Consider the following 10,221-nt stretch of genomic DNA (forward strand, 5'->3'; position numbering starts at 1 on the left):
TGTATACATACGGAAAAAAAATTGCTCGATTTAAAAAAAAAAAAAAATCGGACCAATATTATAGTTGCCACTGCCTCCTCCCTTTTTTTGTCCATCAACCCACGAATATTTGACTCTTGTTTTGTCATAATTTTAAACCTAATGTCTAACGTGTTCACCGGATGTTGCATTTTCAAATCCCATTAATAGAAAATGACTTTTTTGCAATAATGTTTAGGCAGGACAATGACAAAAACAATTTTAATGAAAAAAAAAAAAATACTGGGAAACCAAGAAAATTTAACTTGGAAACCTAAAAGAAATGGAAACGAAAACCGACACGATATATGGAAAGGCTAATGAAGAATAGTTTATATACAACATACGAAGAAACTCATCTTTGGCTAATAACGAAGCTTGAAATGGTATAATCTGGTAAATATTAGAATTAAAATTGCAATGTTTTTTTACGTGAAAACTAGATCGGCTCTCTTCTAATACTCATATCGCTTTTGGAAATGAAAATCTTACATGAAATGAGGAAGAAAGAGTCTGCAAGAAATCATGTTTCCAAATGTTAGGCTTATAATTAGCAGACCGCCGGCTAACTGTGTTCTGCACCGTGCTAGAAGCATCAGAATTTATCTGAGAAGCTTCCATATTTCTACTTTTGGATAAACTTTTATAATTGAAGTGAGTAATTAAGGGTTAGAAAAGGGATGTTATATAGGCAAGAGACAAACACTTTACAAGGATAACGTGTCACACATATGTTTCACAATTTAAATCTATTTAATATACTAAAAGCAGGAACATAGGCTGCTGATTTGTCATTCTCTTATTCACCCTAAGCTTATGTGTAATTTTCTTAAATTTTTAATGATATTTTAACTTTTTTGTGTTAAATTTCGTTGAAATGAAAAGCAAGAGCTTCTATGCTTATCCCCCATCTCTAAATCTTATCCTTTGAATTTGAATTTATTAACTGCTTCTCTGTCCCTCATTCAAATCCTAAACTGCTCCACCCGGTAACCTTTTTTGTGTTTGTAATTACTACAAGAGTGGTAGAAGAGATGCATCTGCTTGTGTTGGGAGCAAAGCTCATATTTTTTGAGTTTTAGGTAATGCCTAACTTCTTGCAGCCATTTTGTTTTAATGTGATGATATTTATTGGGTAAATTTTCAAATTTCAAATTGTAATTTCTGGGCTGGATTATATTTGAACATTAGCCTGTTGTTTGGGATTACAATCCAATTGTAAATTCCTCATCCTCCTAATGCATATTTTTCTGGTCATTGGGATTATAAGCCTATTTTACATGTATTTATATTTCAATTGTTGTTCATTTTAGAAAGGAAAAATCACTTTATCACTGTATCTTTGGGTAACCCCTCTAATATCTATCGAATTGAATGTTAGGTTTTTACATCCTAATTCATTCTTAAAATTATCATTATTACTGATTTTATATCCAGTTGCGAGGTTGAGGAATATTGTGAGAGGACAGAGGGAGGATTTGAAGGCGAGAAAGATGGAGGTTCCAAGGGAGGAGACTGAAAGGAAGAGAATGTTTGATAAGTGTGCAAAGAACAGGTTTGACTTTTAAGTATCATGAATGTGTAACTTACAATGGTGAATTTCGGAATTTGTTTTCAAAGTTTTAAGATTTGCTGTTCTGAAAACAAGAAGGTAAGAGTGGAGCATTTGAATTAGATCAGAATTTGATGATCTAGAAAGAAATGGGAAAATTTCATCCATCCTCCAAGGCTAATGAGGATGGCTTTTTAGTTCTCCACTCATAGCTAATGAGGATGAGACAAAGTTCCACACGAGGTCTTGAAAACAAATTCAAGTTGCACCGGCCTAAACAAAATGGAAAAAAATCTCATCCATTGTTGTTACCTAATTTGACAGGATCAGTGACCGAAACCTCAAGTAACGAATTCATCTCCCTATATCGATTTCGATAATTAGATTCTTTACCAATTGCTTTTTCCTCTTAAGTTCTGCTTTTATTGTTCTTCTTTTATGCCATGGTTTTATTTGCTGGTTTTCTATTTTGTGTGGTTGTCAATTTATATTTTTACTCCATAGTTTACATCCAATTATAAATTAGTTGCTTTAAATTGAGAGTATAGTTTGATGCAGTTCAAGGTTGCCCAAATTTTAGAGAAGTAATTATTGGATATGTGTATGTGATTGACAATCAACATATTTATGTTTAAAATACATCTCTGGATATTGTAATTTGAGCTGTATCTTTCCGTTTTATTGTCAATTTTGGTAGTCAGATATGTCAAAATCTCTCTACAAATTTGGAAGTTTAGATCTGTTATTTGAAGATCTTTTTACTTTCTATTGTGGTTGTGTTAGTAGTTGCGGCTTATTCTGTTTTTCTTTTATTGGTAATTTGATGTTTATAGGTTTCGTAAGGGTATATAATCTAAACAAAGTGTTCTATGAAGCTTTTTTGTGGGTTATTGTGATAGAAATGTGAAGGTATATTATTATGTAGAGTGGTCAAGATCTATCCAGGTATTTAATGCATTAATTGTGTGGATTTACTCTTTGTTATTTGAGATAATTTAATTATTAAATCCCTGTTAGACTTTGATTATGTGAAAATAAAGTTCATTATAATAAATATATAATCGCATAAGTTGTTAATAAATATTTGGAACTATTTTTAATTATCTGGAACTTAAATATTTGGAACAATAATGAACTTTTTTTTTTTTTTTTCATTAAAGGCGGAGGACTGGTAGAGGATTTCAGACATCCCAACTATGTTGGCACCCCTGAAGGACCCCTCACAGAACCCGAATGAATAAATGATATAAAGAATAAATAATACATGAGAGTTCAATCAGGTGAAACGAAATGTTGCCTGACCAGAAAAATTAAAAGCTAATAAGCTACGACAAAATGTAGGGGGCAAATCCCACCAAGTGATCCCGGAAGAGGTCCGAGCATAATTAGCCAAGGCATCTGCAACCTAATTACCTTCCCGGAAGAGATGTGTGATAACGATCCTCATTGTAGCCATGTTCCTCTTACACTCCTCCCATTCCGACCGAAGACACCAAGGGATAGCGAAGTCGTTCTTCTTCAAGCAATTAACGACATAGGTAGAGTCCGATTCTAGCCAAACCGAAAACCAGCCATGATTGTGTGCTTTACTGATAGCAAAAAGAGCAGCTCGCAGCTCCGCGACATGAACAAGTCCGTCCGTAGTCGGGAAGGAGAAAGCTCCAAGACAGCGCCCTTCGTTGTTTCGAAATAAACCACCGCAGCCAGCTGCACCGTTCAGTATTGATGCGTCGGTGTTCGCCTTCACCCATCCTGAAGACGGAGGCAACCAGCGAACAGGCATAATCTTCGGGGATTTGGAAAAGCGAGGTGTAAGGCCCAAATTGGTGAGGATTTCCAGCTCCATGGTTGAGTTCCAAATGTTACCCTTCTGAAAATGATCCGTCCGCCTTGTGTTGGTCCAAATGAGAAGGAGAGCTCGGTGTATGTCTGGTGGTTTGTCATTAAAAATGCAGTCATTCCGAACAGCCCATATAGACCAAATTACGTGAACCACGGCACTATTCCACAGAGCATAAATTTGCGAGCTGAACTGCTGAGAGGCTGCCCAGCAGAGCCGGCTCTCAATCGTGTCACAATCCGGTATCCGTCTCCCAAATAGAGCCGAAATACTTGACCATATAACTTTTGCAAACTTACAGTGGAGCATCAGATGGTTCAGACATTCTGTTTCCTCCTGACAAAGACAGCACCACGATACAATGCAAAGACCACGCCTTCTAAGATTCCAGTGAGTCGGGAGCGAATTGTAGAAGGATCTCCAACACACAAAAGAATGCGCCGGAGGTATATAATCCCGCCATAAGAATTTATAAACTCTCCCCGGAGGATGCTCAGAACCCATCCACTGATAGAATAGTTTAGAGGAGAATTCCCCATTGACCGCGGGCATCCAGACGCACCTATCAGTCGTCTCAGTATCCAATCTGATCCCTTGTAATGTCTTGTCTAATATCATCTGGTAAAGGAGGAAGATTCCACTCGCCCTCTAATCTATAATCTGCAACCTTCTCAAGACGATGCCGCTCATCCGACATTGACCAATTCAGCCGTTCCGCAACGGTGGGTCTTAACCAGTTCCCCGACCAAAAATTTAAGCTCGAATGGTAGCCTGGGAACCATATGCAGTTCTGCCGCAGTAGTAGGTAGGCTGGTCGAATTGAGGTCCAGATAGACGAGCTGGAGAGATACTTGCGAGGGAGCCCGGCGGGATCAAGAAAACGAGATTGCATCAAAGAGAGCCAATTGATTCTCCTGTTATAATCCCCCAAGCTAGCTTCCCACACATTGCCAGATTAAACATGTTCAAGTGCTTAATTCCGAGACCCCCTGTCGAAATCGGCTTGACACATATAGCCCATGAGACCGTTATCAATTTCTTTTCAAACACGTTCCCAGTCCAAATGAAGTTCCGGATATGAGTCCTAAGGTGATTTACCAAGCTCTTAGGCCATTTATAGACGGAAAAGGAGTGGGTAAGCGAGCTCGTAATTACTGAATTTACAAGCGCTAGCTGACCCGCCATCGACAATGAGGAGCCTTTCCACCTAGCGAACTTCCCAGAAATTCTATCACAAACAGCACTTAGCAGATGTTTATTAGGCATACCCTTGAAGAGAGGGACTCCCAGGTAGTTAAACGGAACACTTCCGAAACGAACCCCAATGATTCTGATTAGGCAAGTTCTTCTAACCGCAGAGACAGAATCCCCAAAATAAGATTCCGATTTATCCCAATTTACACACTGACCTGAGATCATTCCGTACTGATTGAAAATATTCTTAATAGCCTATGCGTTTGGAATTGAAGCTTTACAGAAGACAATGACATCATCCGCATAAAGGAGATGAGTTGGGAAATCACTAGAGCGAGAATACCCCATAGGCGATATCAAACCAATTGAGGCCGCATGTGAGATGAGACGACTTAAGTAGTCCTCCGCAATGCCAAATAGAATCGGGGAGAGAGGGTCACCCTGTCGAACCCCTCTAGAGCATGGGAAGTAACCAGCAACTCCCTGTGGCGTCAGGATCGAAATCCTTGCGGAAGAAAACATGTTCAAAAGGTAATCCCGAAATTTTAGTGAGAAACCGAACGAGTCTAGCACCTGAAACAGAAAATTCCAATCCAGCGTATCAAAGGCTTTCCTGATATCAATTTTAAGAGCCATGTTCCCCCCCGAAACATTTCTTATTAATATTGTTAACTCCTTCTGAGGCAAGAGCAATGCAGTGGTGGATATTCCTACCCTTAATGAAGCCAAATTGGTTCTGTGTAACAATACGGCTGGCCACGGGAGCTTGTCAGCAATGATCTTGGCAATAAGTTTATAACAGAAATTACTCATTATAATTGGTATGTACTGATCTATTCGGATTGCACCCTCAACCTTTGGGATTAACGTCATAATGCTAGAGTTTAGACCAGTTGTAATCAAACCATTATCAAAGAACCACCAAATCATGTTACAAATATCCAGCCCAATAATCTTCCAACAAGATTGGAAAAACTGACCTGTAAAACCATCCGGACCAGGCGCGCTTGCGGGATCCATCTCCATTACCGTTTGATAAATTTCAGCAGCTTCCGGCTTCCGCAGAAGCATGTCGTTCTCTTCCACCGTAATCATAGGCGGAATGAGATCAGAAATTCCAGACAGATCCACCGGGCCCAGGGGGTTAGTGAATATGTTTTCAAAATAAGAGGTGACATGGGAAGCAATTACCTCTAGATCAGATGTCAAGATTCCATCCACTTCCATAATAGAGATCCCCTGCTTGCCTTTCCTGACAGTAGCCGCGCGGTGAAAGAATGAGCTGTTCCTATCTCCAACCTCAAGCCAGCGGATCCGGCTCTTCTCTTTTAGATACACCTCTTTCTGCACTAAGTGGCATTCCAGCTCCGCCTGCGCTTGAACTTCCTTATTGCGAAGCTCATCCGTGTATGAGGAAGCAATCTCAGTCTGGATTTGGTGGAGAGAACGCTCACTTTCCTCAATATTTCGGTCTAAATTACCAAAGACCTGCTTGTTCCAATTCCTAAGGATTGGTCTTAGCCCTTTCAATTTGTGACTCACAAGGTGCATGGGACTTAGATTGGGGTGGGGGCCCGTCCAAAAATCCTGAATCAAAGTGTGGAAACCCGAGTGTAACGTCCACATTTTCTGGAAGCGGAAACGCGAGATCTTTGGATTAGACTGTTCAAGTGATGGGAGAACCGGATGATGATCAGAATGCATCCTGGATAAAATAGTGCTATGACAGTTCCAGTTATCTCCTAGTGATTCTGAAACCAAAACCCTGTCAAGCCTACTGCAAACTCTGGCAGCTCCCTGACGACCGTTACACCAAGTGTACATCGGACCAGTGACATCCACATCCACCCAGAGATCCCTTTCAATAAAGGAGCGGAACTCTCTACAAGGTCTGTTAGCCGGGGGCCTGCCTGTTTTTTCATGCGCGCCTGTGATTGCATTAAAGTCACCAATTGCAATCCAATGACCCTGATATCTGTTTCTGAGAGTTGAAATTTCATCAAACAAGCTAACTCTTCTATTCGCCCAGACACTCGCATAAACGAAGCAAATGTATTGATTGGAGTTCCGAAGTGAGCTATGAATCAAGACGAACTGATCATGAGTAACAATAACTGAAGAGGTAATATTTGAGGACTGAAAAACCCACAGTGTTTCACGGTCCCTTCGATTGGCTGCCACGAAGGTCATTCCAAGACTCCCCCAAAAGGAGCTAAAAATAGTATTCCGATCCACCATCGGCTCTGCTATGCATAGAAAATCCGGTTTGTGTTTTTGACACAAGTTGTATAAGTATCTTTGGGTCTCCAGATTATGGATTCCCCTACAATTCCAAAAGAGAATGGTCATTTAAAGCGGTTAGGGGGTTTGCTTACTCGCTTGCTGCGAGTTGCCGGAATCCCTGAAGTGCCATTTGCTGATTTAGTCTTCCTCGGTTGCCGGGTTATTGTTTGCCATGAATTCTCCTCAAGCTCAGCCTGCTCGGCCCATGAAAGCTGCTGACCCCCAGGCCCCGGAGTAGAGGAAGCACTGATAGCAGACATTATGTTATCATTACCCGGGGATTCATCCCGCGAGATTTCCTCTTCGCTCAGATCGTCCAACAAAGGCTCCTCCAATTGAGCAGGCCGCTGAATTGATACATCCTCCCCATTTACATTTACGGCATCTATGCCGGTTGTAACCTTGACTTGATCAGTTGGTGCTGAAGCGGAACCAACGCCAATATTCAGAACAGCAGGCCGCTGAACTGATACATCTTCTACATTCACCTCCACTGAAGCGAAACCAATGCCCATATTCAAAACCGCAGGCCGCTTAACTGATACAACTTCTGCATTCACATCCACAATGTCAGCGGAAGTCATGACTTGATCAATTGGAGCTTGAACAGAGCTAGCCTCAATATGTGAAACAACCCTCGCCGGTTTCCCAGAGTCCGCTTTCTTTTTGATAGGTTCTTTTGTCCGTTCCGTACCCGTCGGTTTCTTGTTTCTTTTACAATCATATGCCATATGACCAATACACGAACAAACCTTGCAGAAATTCGGTAGTTTCTCATACTGAACATCAATCCACAGCTGTTTCCCATCCCTCTCGATACCCAACTGAACCGGAAGCTCAGTGGCTAGATCAACGTCAATTAACATACGAGCAAAGTGTCCAAATTCCCCTTCCAGAGTTGCATGATCAAATCGCATCAGATGACCAATTCCTTGCGCAATGTCGGACAGAATCTGTGTATCCCAGTACTCCCAAGGAAGGGAATATAGACGCACCCAAACCTGTGCTGTTGTTGCCCTCTCTGCGTAAGGGTCAAAGTCTGGGACCCACGCCTGTAGACGGAAGGAACCCGGCCTCACATTAACGATCCCCTTGCTTAGGACCAAATCTTTGGCAGCCTGCGATGTTAAGAACACATGAAAATAGCCTTTCCCTATTGAGATCAATCTCCACGGGGTCGTAATACCCCATACCAAAGTGAGTTTCTGCTTCAAATCATTAACTTTCCAAGGCGAGTCACCCTTAGCCAGAACCAATCTACCAATTAACGAGTACTTACATAGCTCAATTCTTCTATTATATGCATCCTGCGATATCTTAATAGAGCGAATTCCCCCGATATTACTAACCTTGGCTGAAGAAGGAGCCACGTCTGGAATCGCTTTTTTCAGAATCGAAGCGAACGACTGGGAATTAGAAGGCGGCGGCGGCGGCCGCTGAACGGCATCCGCAAACCTCAGTTTTGGATTGAAGAGAACTCCAATTCCGATGAAATCCTCCTGAGGAATCACTGAACCCATCGCAATGCCGGAGAAGGGGCGACGACGACAGGGAAAGCTGGTCGGGGGTTGCGGGATTAGGGGCGGCGGCAACCCATCTCTATGAAGATTTCCCTGATTTCTTGTAACATTTTAAACAATAATGAACTTATTGTTCCAAATATTGTTAATAAGTTTATTTGGAACTATTTCAAATTATATAATTTATTAGACCTTGATTGTTAGGTATGGAGTTTATTTGGAACTATATCAGATTTTTTGCCTTCAACTTTCATTTCATTTCTTATAAAACTAATCTTAATTTAATGGTTTGCATCTATTTTCCTCTTCAATTTTTTTTGATAGTCCTCTCATCCACCTGCTCTTTCCAGGACTCATGATTAGGGGTGCTCCTTTGGTAAAGTTCTGAATGTGAATGCAAACTCCTGTCATTCTGAGTTCTGCAACAATTGGTTCAGATGTCGGAGGAGACAAGTGAAAATATGGTAAAATGGTTGCTATACTTGGACCGTGGCCAGGTTTTCACTCCCTATATATATATATGGAATTTTCAACCATTGTGGAACACACTTATAAGGTTTAGCCATGAATTGCAGCCTTATTTAAATGATCCGAGTGAAACTACCCTTTGATATCATTGACTGATTTCAGTTTGTAGTATAAACCTCTTTTATTACATATATTTAATTATGCTTGTGGATGTGAGTTGATTTTGTTAAGTAGCTCATATTCATTAATTTGTGCAATGCATCTTGATTATCGATGTACATGTCATTCTACCCCAATATGCATATCCCTTTATCAGTTTCAAAGTTGCTAAAGGTTCAAGTTATAGAATATGGACAGTTGAAAATTGTAATTGGATTTGCCCCTGCTTGTGATTAATGGTGAAACAGTTCATTTCAAGGATGATATTGTGACATTATGACAGATTTATGATTTTTCATTTATTAGGATGGTTAACTTGTAGAAGTAAATAATTCTGTTATGGTTAATAGTTAACCACATTAGTTAACTGTAGTTAGTTAACAGTTCTAACTAATTGACAGTTATTCATCTTTGTATAAAAAGCTATTGGCATCCCATGAATTCAATTAATTGAATTCATCTATCCTTTAGTTTGTAATTGTTTTGTTCTTCATCAATAATACTTTCTTCCATTATACATATCAGAGCCTTCAATTTTTTCCGCAAAAATGAAGAATGGTAGGGAGAAGAAAGAATTTTAGGAAGAACAATAACAATCGGAAAGCTACAAATCGTTTTGAGTTACTCATTAACGAGGAAGAAGATATTCTGGAGGAAGAAGAAGAAGAAATTGAAGACGCAACAATTCCCAACTACGACGGTGAAGAAATGTCGAATCGTTCTCCTGAGCAATCCACCACAGATTCACTTCTGGATCTCCAAAATTCAGATCACCCAGGCCTTACTCTGGTAAGCGCTCCTCTTACATCTGGAAATTATCTTTCTTGGCTCCGTGCTATAAAGATTGGATTGTCTGCAAAAGGAAAACTTGATGTTGTGCTAAAAGATACAATTAAGCCCGCAATTACTTCTCCATTGTATAAAAAATGGCAGAAATGTGATAATATGGTTCTGTCTTGGTTGCTTGGATCAATTTCGAAGGATCTTTCAGAATCGTTTCTCTATGTAAAGACTGCAAGAGAACTATGGGTTGAATTAGAGCAACGATTTGGTGAATCTAATGGGCCATTGATTTATCAAATCAAGAAAGAACTTAATTCTCTAGTTCAAGGAACAATGAATGTGTGTATGTACTACACCAAGTTGAAGAAGCTTTGGGAAGATCTTGCAGATCTTAACCCTGTTCT

General features: G+C 40.2%; 1 long non-coding RNA gene across 1 annotated transcript; it reads left to right on the forward strand.

Annotated features, from left to right (window-relative positions):
* Window positions 1-908: 908 nt before the first annotated feature.
* Window positions 909-9,082, forward strand: LOC136232191 (uncharacterized). The gene is made up of 3 exons (XR_010690390.1): window positions 909-1,100; window positions 1,456-1,573; window positions 8,758-9,082. It is a non-coding gene; the product is annotated as an uncharacterized lncRNA (long non-coding RNA).
* The last annotated feature ends 1,139 nt before the right edge of the window (window positions 9,083-10,221 follow it).

Source organism: Euphorbia lathyris, chromosome 6, assembly GCF_963576675.1.
Source record: "Euphorbia lathyris chromosome 6, ddEupLath1.1, whole genome shotgun sequence".
NCBI classification, from domain to species: domain Eukaryota; kingdom Viridiplantae; phylum Streptophyta; class Magnoliopsida; order Malpighiales; family Euphorbiaceae; genus Euphorbia; species Euphorbia lathyris.